The sequence below is a fragment of the Callospermophilus lateralis genome, chromosome 10, assembly GCF_048772815.1.
Source record: "Callospermophilus lateralis isolate mCalLat2 chromosome 10, mCalLat2.hap1, whole genome shotgun sequence".
In the NCBI taxonomy this organism is placed as follows: Eukaryota; Metazoa; Chordata; class Mammalia; order Rodentia; family Sciuridae; genus Callospermophilus; species Callospermophilus lateralis.
In genome coordinates, this window is record NC_135314.1 from 115,106,507 (window position 1) to 115,121,184 (window position 14,678).

Sequence of the window (14,678 nt, forward strand, 5' to 3'; positions counted from 1 at the left end):
AAGCTGTATGCTTGAGGAAACCAGTCTAACTTGAGGTCAAGTTCTGATGACACATGTCACTAGCCATTGAGACCTAGCGATGGGCATAAATTTATCTTCGCTGTGCCTCAGTTTCTAATTCTGTTATAGTACCTGCCCTATGGAGCTTTTTATATAATTAAATGGATTAATCTCTCTTTCTAAGCTCTATGTTGTGGAAGTGACAGTTTAAGAGCAGGGATGGTTAGTAATGGAATGGCCAAGTTCTAATACAACATATCATTCATAAAAATAATGATTTCTTGGGTGTCTTGGCCTCTCAACTTTCTTCATGTTTCTGTGAAGACTTAAGAACTTTTTAAAAAAGTAAACAAAGGAATACTTAACAAGTCTACTGAAGTTCTGTCCCAAGAATCTGGTTGCACCCTGTTATGGTTTGGATGTAAGGTGTCCCCCAAAAGCTCATGTGTAAGAAGCTCATGTGTGGGAAGGTTCAGAGGGGAAATGATGGGAGGTGAGAGCCTTAACCCAGTCTGTGAATCAGTCCCTGGATGGAATTAACTGAGTGGTAGCTGAAGATGGGAAGGGTGTGGGTAGTGGGGGGGTCACTGGGCGTTCGTTTGGGGCATATATGTTATATCTGGCAAGTGGAGTCTCTCTGCTTCCTGATCATCATGTGAGCAGCTTGGTCCACCACACTCTTCTACCACACTCTTCTACCACGATATTCTGCCTCACCTTAAGCTCTGAGGAATGGAGCCTGCTGTCCATGAACTGAGACCTCTGAAACCCCAAGGCCCCAAATAAACTTTTCCTCCTCTAAAATTGTTCCCGTTGGGTCTTTCTGTCACAGCAGTGAAAAAGTTGACTAGGAAACACCCTAAAACTATAAGATTAGGGAAGAAGTAAGGTCGATACTCCGGAGCAACCCTGCCAATTCTGATTTGAATTATTTTTTTTTCACAGCAGCAACTTCACTGATCCTGCACTGAACGTTTGTGTCAATACTGATTTCCTCTCTCACAGAGTTCTGGTGAGCCGGCTATGTTAATGCTCCTTCGAGAGTCCTCAGGCAATCTCAATGGAAACACACTGCATCGGTGACCTTTAAATTTTCGGTTTGGAGGAATGTTGGCCTAGTGATCTGTTATATTTCCAATTGTCTTTATTATGCCTCATTGAAAGAAATGAATAAAAAGTGGCAAATTTTAAAATTAGCAATAGATTACTTAAAAGTGTCTTCTACAAACGGAAGGATGAGATCCTTTTGAATGTGATGTAAAATTACATGGTCTTGCTATTCTGTAGTATTTTTTAAAATTAGGAATTCTTTTAAGTGGATTAAGTCAATTTAAATTCAATATTCAGTTTCAAGTAATACATAGGTATTTATACTGAGGGAATAACTATGTGTGTATTCAATGGTTTATACACAGGTACATTTTATAGAATTCATGATTCACAAAAAAAAGTAAAATAATTGTGATTTGGATAGGAAATGTCCCCCAAAGTCATGTATTAAGGTTTTGGCTGTGAGCCTGTGGCATTATTAGAAGGTGGTGTGACCTTTGGAGAAGGGTCCTAGAAGGAGCAGGTAGATCACTGGGGTCAGGCCCCTAGAAGTTTTATTTTGTCCCTGGCCTCTTCCTTTCACTTTCTGTGCCACAAGGTGAGCACCTTTGCTCTGCTCTTCCCACCCCACCTTGAGGTTCTGCCTCAGCACAATTGCACAGTGATGGAGCCAAGTGATCATGGACTGAAATCTGTAAGATCACAAGTCAAAATAACCTTTCTTCTTTTAAGTTGTTTTTCTCATGTATTTTGCAACAGCAGCAGAAATCTGACTAAAGCAATAATAATAGTACAACAGTTTGAATAAGTGAAAGTATATCTAGTCTTTGTAAGCTATAGCCATTTCTTTGTCACCACTGAATTATGGCTTAAAAAATATTGATTATAACCAAAGTATTTTAATAACATGACAATATTATAGTACCTATAATGAAGATCCTAATTTGTTGTAATAACCCCCTCCCATGAATACACACAAAGATCTATATGCACACAAAAGCATTATACCAACATATTAAGAATGGTTACTTTGGAAAAACAAGAATATAATTCATTTCTTATCTGTATTTGCTTGCATTTCTCATTTTTACATAGATAAAATGTTTTTTTTTGAGAATAAAATATATTATTGTATGTTTGTTTATGTAATGATCTTCTAAACTTTTGACATTTTTATTTATTTGTAACAACTATAGTACATTAGCCATTATTTTCTGTGGATATAAAAAATACTAATATATTAGTCTTTTACTGCAAAGGCAAATCAATGTTTCATGTTTAGGTACAGCATATCTTCTTGTTTAGGACCATTAGCATCATCAAACAAAAATAAAATCAGCTTGGTTAAAAACAAAGAAAATCACATTTATTTGAAACAAACTAAGTTTGCAACCTGGGAGACACAAATTCAAGTAGCCTTACATTTGTGTTCCCAGGCTAAAAGAAAGTGGCAGCTGTTTTTAAAATCTGAAACTGCAAGAGGTAGTTACCACTTTTGTTGAAGATTATGATTGACACCAGCAAAAGTGAAGTGAAAATTATCTTGTGAAAAAGGGATGGGTACCCCTGAGTCTCTGTGCAGTTGGGAGAAGAGGTTCATCATACATAAGGCCAGTGGAGGGTAACAATGTTTCAGGAAACTGTGGTTTGGCCCAGTCACCTCACATGGTGAAGGACACATCTGTATTGCAGTTCAGAAGCAGTATTCATAGGGATGCACCTGAAACATGATCCAACCATGGCCTCCCAGCTCCATTTCAAGTGCAATCTGTTTTTTGACAGAATATCGAATTGTATGCATTCAGATGAATTCCCTATGGTGAAAAATAAGGTTTATGAGATCCGAACGCTTGAAAATTATCAACATTTACAATTACCAATAGCTTCATCAAAGCATTCTCATAAGCAAATGTGTTATCTTTTATATGACTAAATCCTAGAGTAATAGGAAGTAAAAAATATTTAATTCTTCACATTGCAAATATCAACCAAAAAAAGAACCAGGCTATAATATAAACAAAGAAAGTGTTTATTCAGGAACAGTAATCATGATTCAGTTATCCAACTAAAAGGGATAAGGTGTGCTCAGACAAAGGACAGGGAAAGGGGAGCTTTTAAGGAATCCAGCAGAAAGATACTCTGATTTTGATTGCAAGATTGAAATCTTTATGAGTGGTTGGTAGGGGCTGCAGGTAGAAGGTTTCATAGTAAGATTGTTGCAAGGCAATGAGCAGAGTGTCTTGTGAGCTGTCAGCTCTGGAGAAGGAGGGGGTTGCCTAGTCAATCACCCACAGCCAATTCATACTTCAAAGAGGCAGATTCAAGATGGAGTTTGTCTGACTTTAAGCAAATTCTATACAAGGTTTATAAAACAAAAATCACCCTCAACAGTTGTATGTTAAAGAATATTACCCTAAATGCATGTATGACTACATGACCTGTGTGATTCCATGTCATGTACAACCAGAAGAATGAGAAGTTATTCTCCATTTATGTAGGATGTGTCGAAGTGCATTCTACTGTCATGTATAGCCAATTAGAACAAATTAAAAAGAATATCATTAATTGTACATAGTAGGATTATAATGAATACCATTTTCCCTAATTTTCTGAGGCTGTTTTTAACCCTATTTTTTATTACCTGCTTTCTAAAAAGTCTAATATTGGAGCTGGATGTGATCTCAACAACTCAAGAAGCTGAGGCAGGAGGATGGCAAGTTTGAGGCCAGCCTGAGATAATAAAAATAAAAAGGGCTGGAGATACGGTCCAGGGGTCAAGCACCCCTGAGTTCAATATCCAGTACCAAAGAGGAAAATAAAAAGAGTTTAATATACGAAAAGTCCCTTCATCTGAATGATAGAGCATGGTGTTCCTGTCCTAAGTAAAAGCAGATGAAGTATTCTAGCTCATTGCCCTTCATTTAGTTAGAAATAGTAAAGGCCATTCAGCAACGTCTCCATTTCTTTTCTTACAGTTCTTTCTTTCCATCTTAAATCTAGTAGGCACAGTGCTCATAAAATCTTTTTTGCCAGAACCATGGAGTGGAGGTGAGAAGGAGGAAATTAGTGGTGTCATAGTCTTAACTCATGAATGTTCAGAAATACACATTAAATGGCAGGTTTTAGGTCACTGGGGTCAGGTCTAGAGGCTGTGGCAGCTTTGTGGAGTGAGCCTGTGTCCAGGACGATGACTCCTGCACTGTTTTAACGCTTCCTCCACCTACTTCAGCTTAGTGACTTTCCACTTCCCTTGAACCACACAAACGACCGCCATCTCGACTGCAATAAACAGTGATAGAGTGGAAAGGACGGGGTCACAGATGCAGAAGGCCGTGATTTTAGTGGGCTTGACACTCATTTTCTCTGAGCTCATTTCCTCCTCTATTAAAAAGGAATAAAAGTAGGTATCTTAGAGTAGGGTTGTTATTAGAGATTATATGTAAACTGACACTCGCTGTGCATTCTGTAAACGATAGTCTTAGTTGATATTGTTCTTATTACTTATCATCACCCAGAATTCAGAAATATGTCAATCATGAAATAATTTAGTTTCTCTCTCTGATAATAGCCTTTTTTTTTTTTCTATTTGAATCAAAGGAATTCTAGCCCATCTCATTCTTCTAAATCTCATTTCAACTTCTCGTTCCCTTCTTTGAGTTATTCTTATAATATTTGCATACATATTTTCAATTTAAGTGTTCAATTTGGCTGGGCACAGTGGTGCACACCTGTAATTCCAGTGGCTCAGGAGGCTGAGGCAGGAGGATCACAAGTGCCAGGCCGGCCTCAGCAACTTAGCGAGGCCCTAAGCAACTTAGCAAGACCCTGTCTCAAAATTTAAATAAATAAATAAATAAATAAATAAAAAGGGCTGGGGATGTGGCCCAGTGGCTAAGCACCCCTGGGTTCAATCCCTGGTACCAAAAATAAATAAATATATATTCATTTGGTCTTGATTTGGCCCCTTCTTCAGCATAACATACCTCAGCCTGAACTGTTGAGTCCTGCTTTCCAGTCCTTCTATTTACCCCACCACCTTCCCTGTAGTTAAAGTCATCACCACCCACTGTTTCCCTGGCCTGAAAACTGGCACTCTCTTGTGTCCTCTCTTCTCCTTGGTCTGTCAGGGACTCCTGTGGGTTCTCTGTCCAACCCATGTCCTGCCTCTGTCTGTCCCTCCCCAGGGCCAGCCTGCACCGGCCACCTCAGCCAGCAGCAGCTGTCACCTGCACTGCAGTGGCCCCCTCCCTGCTTCTGCCCCCACCTCTCAGGATCCAGCCTAAGTCAGATCTGCCCACCCCACGGGTTAAAATCCTCCAGTTGTCGTGATGACCAGTTCCAGCCCCCTCACCATGGCCTTTAGGTTGTGAGCCGACCTCTGTCTTCTGGGTTCTCTTCCTTCACTGTGGCCCTGTCACCCGACCTCTTTCTCTTTCTGTCCCTGGAGCACCCCAAGCTCACTGCCACCTCTGGGCCTCCACTGCCACCTGTGAGCTCCCTGTCTTCCTGGAACTCTCCCCACCATTTTATTGTGCTGTTTCCTTCTCAGGGACCAGGAAGCTCAGAGGCCCCTCCTGGGAGAGGCTTTCTGTGACCTTCTGGAACCTCTGCTCCATGATCTTCTTCAATCTTCAGTTTTATTCATAGTGGTGCTTTGTAAGTTTGAGTTTAAATATCTGTTATCATGTTTTTAAACCTAAAACCACCAGCAGTGTGGACAAGTTCACTGTCTGATTGTTACTGTATTTTCCCCCTCTGGAGCCCGGTTTGGTAAATATTTGTTGGGTTAGTGAAGGAATGCACGAAAGGGAAGTACAGACGGAAGTGTGGGAGGATGGACAGTCTCATGTCCAAATTCTGGTGATTCTTTAAAATTTTCACAATCCTTGTGACAAGCTAAGTCATCTTTGCTTCTCGCAGGGTTGGAGAGGGACCTTGTCCCCTTAACCAGAGTTTTTTTTTTCCCCACTGGAACAGGAAGAAGAGGATGAGACAAAAATGGTATCGCTACTACTTTTAAGAGAAATTTGATTAAAAAAAAATCTGAAGGGCTGGGGATGTGGCTCAAGCCGTAGCGTGCTTGCCTGGCATGTGTGTGGCCCGGGTTCGATCCTCAGTACCACATACAAACAAAGATGTTGTGTCCGCTGAAGACTAAAAAATAAATATTAAAATTCCCTCTCTCTCTCTCTCTCTCTCTCTCTCTCTTTAAAAAAAAAATCTGAAGTCAGATATTATTGATGCCCTATACTAATTCATGACTGAGTGTTTCTCTTTTTAAACTGTGGTGTGTTTTTAAAGAAGTCTGCTTTCTCTGACTGGGATCTTATTTACTTTGACAAAGTTAACATTTAACTGATCCCCAGTTGGAGGTAAGGACAGTGGGAGAGCCAGACGATGAGAGTACCAACTAGTGATTGGGGTCAGAGCCAATAGGGCAGAGTCATATTCACCACATTGAAGTTAAAACCTGACTTCAAATCCCAGTATCTTACTTTTTATCTACATGAACTTGAACAGCAATAATAGAGAACACAAGTCTGCATCATCCTGGTTTTAAGCCAGTTTAAGCCCTGGGTCTGCTACGTAAGCGCTTTATGAGACAGGCAGGGATCCACAATTACTTCATCTTGTCACTCTTCGTTTTTGTACTTGTGAAAAGGGCATACATATTTCATAAAGTGTAAAAGGATTAAATGAATCAATAATCTAGAAATCTCCCCACTATGCTTTTGGTGCATGGCATGTCTTGTTCTGTGAAAAAGCAGCCTCATTACTTTTAAGAAGCTGTCATGTGGCCATGTGACTTCCAAGTGAGAAGACCATGCCAACTACCAGTATGTTGAAATGCTAATGATGTAAGATGCCTGCATTTGATTTTGAACATAGAACCCTCTGGACCATCTGTCCCTCCACTTGCAGATTACCCCGGAGGCTTGCCTATGGGATACTACAGTCCACAGCTGCCCAGCACCTTCTTCTTGTTCAACTTGGTAGTACCCATCCTATCCAGGATCAGTAGCAGGTATCCTCTGTTAAATCAGCTCACTCCAATTCCATGGGTGCCATGGCCATTTCCCCTGCCTGGAACACTTTGCTCAGTTACTCCACACAAATCTGAACTATTTTCACAGGAAGTATGACCATAGGGCGCCAGTAAAAGATAAAAGACTGGATATTGTGAATAAAGGAGGCCATCGGACACCAGAGCCCAGGCTTCTGGGATGAGGAATGGTGGCGCTCACTGAAGAGGGTCAATGAATATGGGAGGCTTTAGTGAATATTGTCTTTTTAAAGGACTTGGGTTGACTTTTAAGATGGTCCAGATACCATCTGGAAGGAAAACAGAAAAAAACAGGAGTAGAGAAAAGCTCTTGGTTGCTGGCTCAGTTACCTCATTCCTGGCAGTAGTGGTGGCTGTCAGAGCAGGCAACCCAGAAGGACACTAACAGCTTAGTCGTAGAGGGCTTCCACCTGTGATTTCCTTCTCCACTGCAAGTTTCATCAGCCACTTCACTCCCTTAAACACCTGTTTTCCAAATATAAACAGGTGTCTCCCAAGCAATTGTAGCTGCCCACCATGTTCCTGAAGTCCCCCATGAATTGATGATGGCCTATTTTCTTTCTATACAAATATTATGGAGCCATGCTGACACCTAGATCAGAAATGAGAGGAACAGGCAGATTCAGTGAACCAAATGCTATCAGCTCGAAGAATTTACTGGGAACAAAACTTGTATTAAATTAGTCTCTTTATAAAATAACTATAAAACACACATAGAGACATTAAAATGCTAGAACAAACCTCTTCACTGTGTCAAAATTTAGGAATTTTATTCTTAATAGATTTGTTAGATCTTTTTCATACTTGCAAGTAAATATGGGAATTTGTCCTTACAAATCTGACATCTCCTAGACCATTTCTCTTTCTTTTAAAATGGTAGTTTTTAAATTGTTCAAGTTAAAAAAAAAATAGTTGTTCACATTCTCCTATTACCCTGACAGAAGTTAAATAAAAGATAAAATATTTTCACTTTTCTCTTCTTATATGTGTTTTGAATTTAAAAAAAATAACAAGAAGAATGAAATAAAAATGATATAAGCTTTGGAGTCAATGTGTTTTCAACTCTGGCTCTATCTTAGTAGTTCTGAAACCATGAACATATTTCTTAACCTGTTGGTGCTTCAGTTTATCACAAATAAGATAGTGCTACCTATCCCTACCTTGTTGGGCAGCTATAAGAATTGGTGATGTGTAATACAATGCCCAGCACACGGTACTGAATGGGTGACGGCTAGATTGATGTTACCTAGTTGAAATGCCTCTTTGGTTGTAAGTGTCAGGTGCATGCCCAGTAATTTTCCTCTATCTTCCTCAGACATCTGAGATCTCAGGTATGGATTCTTAGGATTCCTTAGAGGAACTCTGTTCAATATAGCAGCATCATAATGTTTCTAAGTCTTGGCTTTGCCGATTAGTCTACTAACTTGTCAAAAGACTGCTTCTTAACCATCATGATATTTGGATAGAAATTGCCTATATTAAAGGGCTTTGGTTATCAGGATATTTTGTTCATCAAAGGACATTTTAATCAGCAGTAAATGTTTTTACTTTTTAGACTTAGGACTTTAAAATCCTCAAAACTTTTTGAAAAGATACTAAACCATTTTAGTGGCCACTTTAAAAAATGTTTTTATTAATACACAATAGTTACACATAATGTTGGGGTCCATTTTGACTTAATCATAAATGCATGGAATATAATTTGCTCCAATTCAGTTACCAATGCTTCCACTTCCTTCCCCTTCTCCTCCCCCTATTCCCCATCCTCCACTCCATAACCTTCCTTCTATTTATTTATTGTTTTTGAATTGGTGCTCTTTAGATAAACATAAAGGAGGCATTCATTGTGGTATATTCAGATATGTACATAGTGACCACTTTTGAAAAGATTTAAGATATGTTTATATCCCCTCCCCTGACTGTGTTTTCATACACAGAAAAGCCTTCCTTAGGCACAGACTGCGTTCTCTCCACCTCCTATAATCAAATATGTAAGGGGAATGTCATACCGAGAAACGTCACTTGCAGTTTTATTTATTTATTTTTGTAAAGAGAGAGAGAGAGAGAGAGAGAGAGAGAGAGAATGAATTTTAATATTTATTTTTTAGTTTTCAGCAGACACAACATCTTTGTTTGTATATGGTGCTGAGGATAGAACCCGGGCCGCACGCATGCCAGGCAAGCGCGCTACTGCTTGAGCCACATCCCCAGCCCACTTGCAGTTTTATTTATTTTAATATCTATTTTTTCAACAAGTTATTTCATTTTTTAATAACTTGTTCAAAAAATATTTAAGGAAATAAAGCATTTTGGTAAATTTTACCTGCCCAAGAACTAGTAGTGACATAAAATTGTAGAAGATGTAATCAGTCTTCTAGTAGGTTTTGTATCTTCTCTTCCATTAAAATGTTCTCAAGTATGACAGATAAAGGACCATCAAATTTCTATCTTGGGAGTGATGACCAGGCAAAAGTTAGACAAAAATTTCCTCTAATGGTGCTCCCAACCTCCCTTCCATGTTCCCCATCCAGAATGCTTCCATTCCTTTTCCCTAATCCCATTCACATGTTCCTGCCCTCTTAGACTCTCCCCTTATGAAAGACCCTGGAATTATTAGCTTGAGTGAATGAAATTAGAATGTTCATCTCTCAGAGCTACATGTGAAATAACATAAATTTGTCCAACATTGTAGGAGGCCTTCCCTGGTGGATTTACCTTCCTTAAACCATTGAGAAAATTATAATCTCTACGGTTGGTCCATGTGCAGACATCCTGGACTTCCAAATTGTGTCTGTTAATTTACTCTACCTGAGATAAGCAACTGACAAGAGGAAAGTAAAGTTAAAACTCAGAGTTTTGGAGGTTTCATTCTATGATCATTTGTTCCCATTTCTTTGGGCCTATATGGAGGCAGCATGTCATGGCAGAAGAGCAGGGTAGAATAGCATGCACACCTCATGGCTAGGAAACAACAGGGAAGAGGAGGAGAAAAATAGGATTTTATGATCCCCTTCCAGTTACCTAGAGACCTCCTGGTAGGTCCTGCCTTTTAATGTTTCTAGCACTCCCTAGTAATGTCAAGGTGTGGATCAAGATTTTAACATGTAGACCTTTGGGAACATTTCAGGTCCAAAGCAACTCCAGTCTACTGGTGGCATATCAGAGACCAGTGAGACCCACCGAGGTAGGAACAGCCCATGTAAACAGCTACTTCAAGATACTGACACTGGCCGGGTGTGGTGGCACACACTTGTAATCCCAGCAGATTGGGAGGCTGAGACAGGAGGATCTCGAGTTCAAAGTCAGCCTCAGGAATGGTGAGAGTGTAAAGCAACTCAGGGAGAACCCGTCCTTAAATAAAATACAGGGCTGGGGATGTGGCTCAGTGGTTGCGTGCCCCTGAGTTCAATTTCTGGTAACAAACAAACAACAAATAACCTGACACTGTAGCAAGCTGATGTTTCTGATATTTTAGACAAATGTATTAGTTTTTTACAGTGGATCTAGAGGAAACATTCTTATTGGACAATTCTTTTCATATCCCTCAGATCAAATAAAGATAAGCTAATTTCAGTTAATAAAATACATTTTTAGAATTTAATTTGTTATAAAACTTTTATCATCAATTTCTTTTCTAAGGCTAACCGGTTTTAATTCTGTCATTTCTATCTCTCTTAACCGCTTGTTATCTGCCAATAGTTGTTCCAAAATTTTGAGATTCTGCAAAGTATATATAATTCTGCAGTGGTCAGCAATATTTTAATCAGGTAGAAATTTGCATTATTGAATACCCAGTTCCTTTTTTATATTGATCTCTTTCTGGTGATATAAGAGAAAAGACTGTCCTCCAGAAATTAATGTGGGGAGTTATTATATTTAACTTTATATATTTATAAGTCTTATAATCATTAGCTTTAGTCTGAAAAGAATTTTGTACATTATATGGGCAATCCCTTGGGTATGCTTAATCTATCTACCCATAATTTACCTTTAACAGATAAAGACAAGAAGTAGCAGAAAAATGAATTGAATTACTAGATTTACTGAAATCCAGTCCAATGTCTTTTCTTTCAAAGTAGGAAGGCAAATTTGGACACATGAATTCTACCCTGTGTTCATCAATGAAGTTTTGCTTGAGGCTGTAGCTCTGCAAACTCATTCCTCCACAACACAAGGCCTTCAAATCTTCTTGGTTCCTTTTTCTATGTTAATTAGTAATGACCCTGATCATCTTACCAAATCAACTAACTTATCACACAGTGTATAATTTCATTAAAATAGCTTTATAATTAAAGTTCTGAATAGAAGTAATAAATAAGATCAGCTTTATACAAGACACATTTAATCTTTTATGAAAAAATATTATCTTGCCTTGAGATTAAAACAAATATTTTCAATACTAAAGGATATTAATACTTGAATGAGATTAAAACAAATGTCTTCAATATTAAACCACATCAATACTTAAATGAGATTAAAACAAATATTTTCATCCCTAAATTATATTAATATTCATAAGGTGATGGAATATTTTGATGTTGCAATCAGTCCTGTGTGTTTCAACTGAATTTTAATTTTTTTTAGTTGTAGATGGACACAATGTCTTTATTTTTTCATTTATTTTTATGTGGTACCCAGGATTGAACCCAGCGCCTTGCACGTGTGAGGCGAGTGCTCTACCACTGAGTTACAGCCCCAGCCCCCTCAACTGAAATTTTTAAAAAACTATTTTTCTTTTTCCATACACCCTGAAAAATGATGCAGGAAGCCTCATTGAGGCCAGTTTTAACAGCTAATTATTTAAGATAGTTTTCTCATTTTATCTCACAGTGATGACAAAGTTTGAAAATAATAACAAATATGATATTAAAAACAGTGCAGACCAGATGGTTTACATCGTAAATGAAGACACCGATGACTTTACCAGGAATGCTTATCGGACGCTAAGGCCCTTCGTCCTCAGGGTCATTGACTTCATGGGACGAGAGATCATGACGATGCAGAGACCTTTCCGATGCACCTGCTGCTGCTTCTGCTTCCCCTCAGCCAGGCAAGAGGTAGAGAAGAGCAGTCTCAGCCATTGTCTCTTCCTGATCCAGCCTCCACCGTGTGGTGTGCTCCTTCCAGGGCTCCACGGGAGGGTTTCTCACTGGCTCTGCTCATCAAAGGAAAGAAGATGGCAGGAGAAGGAAGCCACATCCTCTGACCTGTGAAGAATTACACAGGGATTTTTCTTGCAGTTCATTCTCTTCAAGTGCTTGTTGGTGGCTTAAGCTCAAATGAAGGCTATTTGGGCCATGACTCCATTTCTGTCAGTTGTGTCTACTGAATTAGAAGTCTGTGGAGATCAACAGCAGTCACACACTTTTTGAAATGCACGTACATATTCCTGCGCAAGGTGATACTAAGCATAGTCACAATTGGAAAGGACTTAAGACATGGAATTAGAATGCAGATGTGCTGAGTTAAATTTGCTGATTTTTCTATTACCTGTCAGTTCTAGGAAAGTTGTTTGCTACAGGAAAAAGGAAAGCAGTTTTAGTGAGCAGCCAATCAGAGTCTGAATTGTAGATACACCCCTTGCATAAATTTGTACTGTTTACTTAACATCTTTGGGCTTCAGTGAACTTGTACACAAAGGTGCATAGAAATACTTTACAGAATTCCTGGGATATTTAAAATGCATGTTATGCTAAGTATCAGCATTTACTAAATGTTAATTAATTCAGTCCTCCTTGTGCTTTGACTTCTTCAGTTATAAAATGGAGATGTGAGTACTATCACTTAGGATTGTTTTTAGAATTCAGAACAGCACCTGGCCTAGAGTCCAGTGTTCAAGAATGTTAGTTATCATTCCTAGATGTTTTGCTCCCTTGTTACCAGCTTTATATTTGAGATGGATCTTCACTACTGTCCTTGATTCTTTTAAATATACTAGAAATTTTCTTCATATTCATTACCTGAGTTTTCTTCTTGTATCTTATATGTGTAACTTTACAACATTACAGGAAGCCATGAGGTTGTAAGCTAACCAAAATTGCAAACTTGGGGCTGAGGCTGTAGCTCAGTGGTACACCATGTGCTTAGCATGAGCCAGGCCCTGAGTTCAATGTCCAGATCCTCACAAAGAAATTACAAACTTTCCAAAATTATGGAAAACTTATCCCACAGTACTATCTGGATCTCATTCTGATTTCTATAGCTTAACTTGTATTCATGCATGTCTGTGTGTATTTAAGTCTCTTCAGTCTTATCAGCTGCATGGATTCCTGCATCCACCGCCATAATGCAGATATTGGTAGCTCTGTGTCTCGACAATCTTCTTCTATAATCACAGGCACCAGAATACTGAAAAGTCAGTTGACTATTTTTAGCAAATAATAAACAGGCCTGTTTTGTATTTGAGGGGAAATATGACCTCTTTCCTGCAGGTTCCTCCCTGTGGGGATAACCACGGAGAAATGGCTGAGTAAAGTGTGGCCAGGACCTTGACTTTCAGCACATGCTGCAAGATGTTCAGTAGAGCAAGACACACATGCAGTGCTACCTCTCCAAATGGTAATTTCCCTGATCCTTAAATGAGTAAGAACACAGAGATTTTGTGAAGTTCGTATGTGGCATCCAACTTCTTCCGCTGTTTCATTTGTAGTTGGATATACAGTGTCCTCTTGGTGTCACTCTTGGCTTTTGGGCAGAATACTGGAATCTGTGCAGGGCTTCTTATAGCATCCACAAATAAGGAGCAAGAGAATGCACAAGCCCAACCTGTGGCTGTGGCTGGGGCTCTGCTTCTCAGTGAAACCAGCACCCACACAATACTCAGCATTTTCTGTAAATGGATTAACCAACTAAATCATGCTATGCAGTGGGCAGGTTTACAGTATCACTTATAAAATGATTACTGTAATGGAGAAGTTAACTAACTAGCTGTCATAAGATAACTTGCAAACAATTGCCGGTACATGGTATTTTTCCAAAAATGTGAGCTCTTTTTTCAGATTGACAAAAAGAGTAAGACAACACTAAAAATATTAAACCTCTGAGAGACATAGCCAACCTAATGTTTTTATTTACATCTGACTGTATGTAATTCACCATGCCAAAAATTTCCAGGGTGGGAATATAGGTCCTGAATAATCAAATAGCCTAATACTTTATCACAGATAAAGAGCACTTATAAGACGGGGGTAGAAGTCTGTTTAGATACACAACAATAAAACTGTAAAATTCATAATGGGTTACATTATAGATTTTTCTTTGGTTAAAAATTATTTCATTGTTACCTCAGTTGCTATGGATAATTCCTTATTTCTCCACAAATGTAACAAAATACATTCCCAGAAATGTCTGCTGGATTTCTTAAAATTCCTCTCTGAATGCCTTACAATACATCGTCACTCACTATATAAATTCATTAAACTGATTATTTCTCATTTCATTTCATCATGCCACCAAATATTGCTTATGTAACAAGAACTTCATTGTAGGCAACAGAATATGTAGGTGAGTCTTGTTCTGGGGAGGAGGAAGTACATTATTCCCATGACCAAGTGACATTACGATA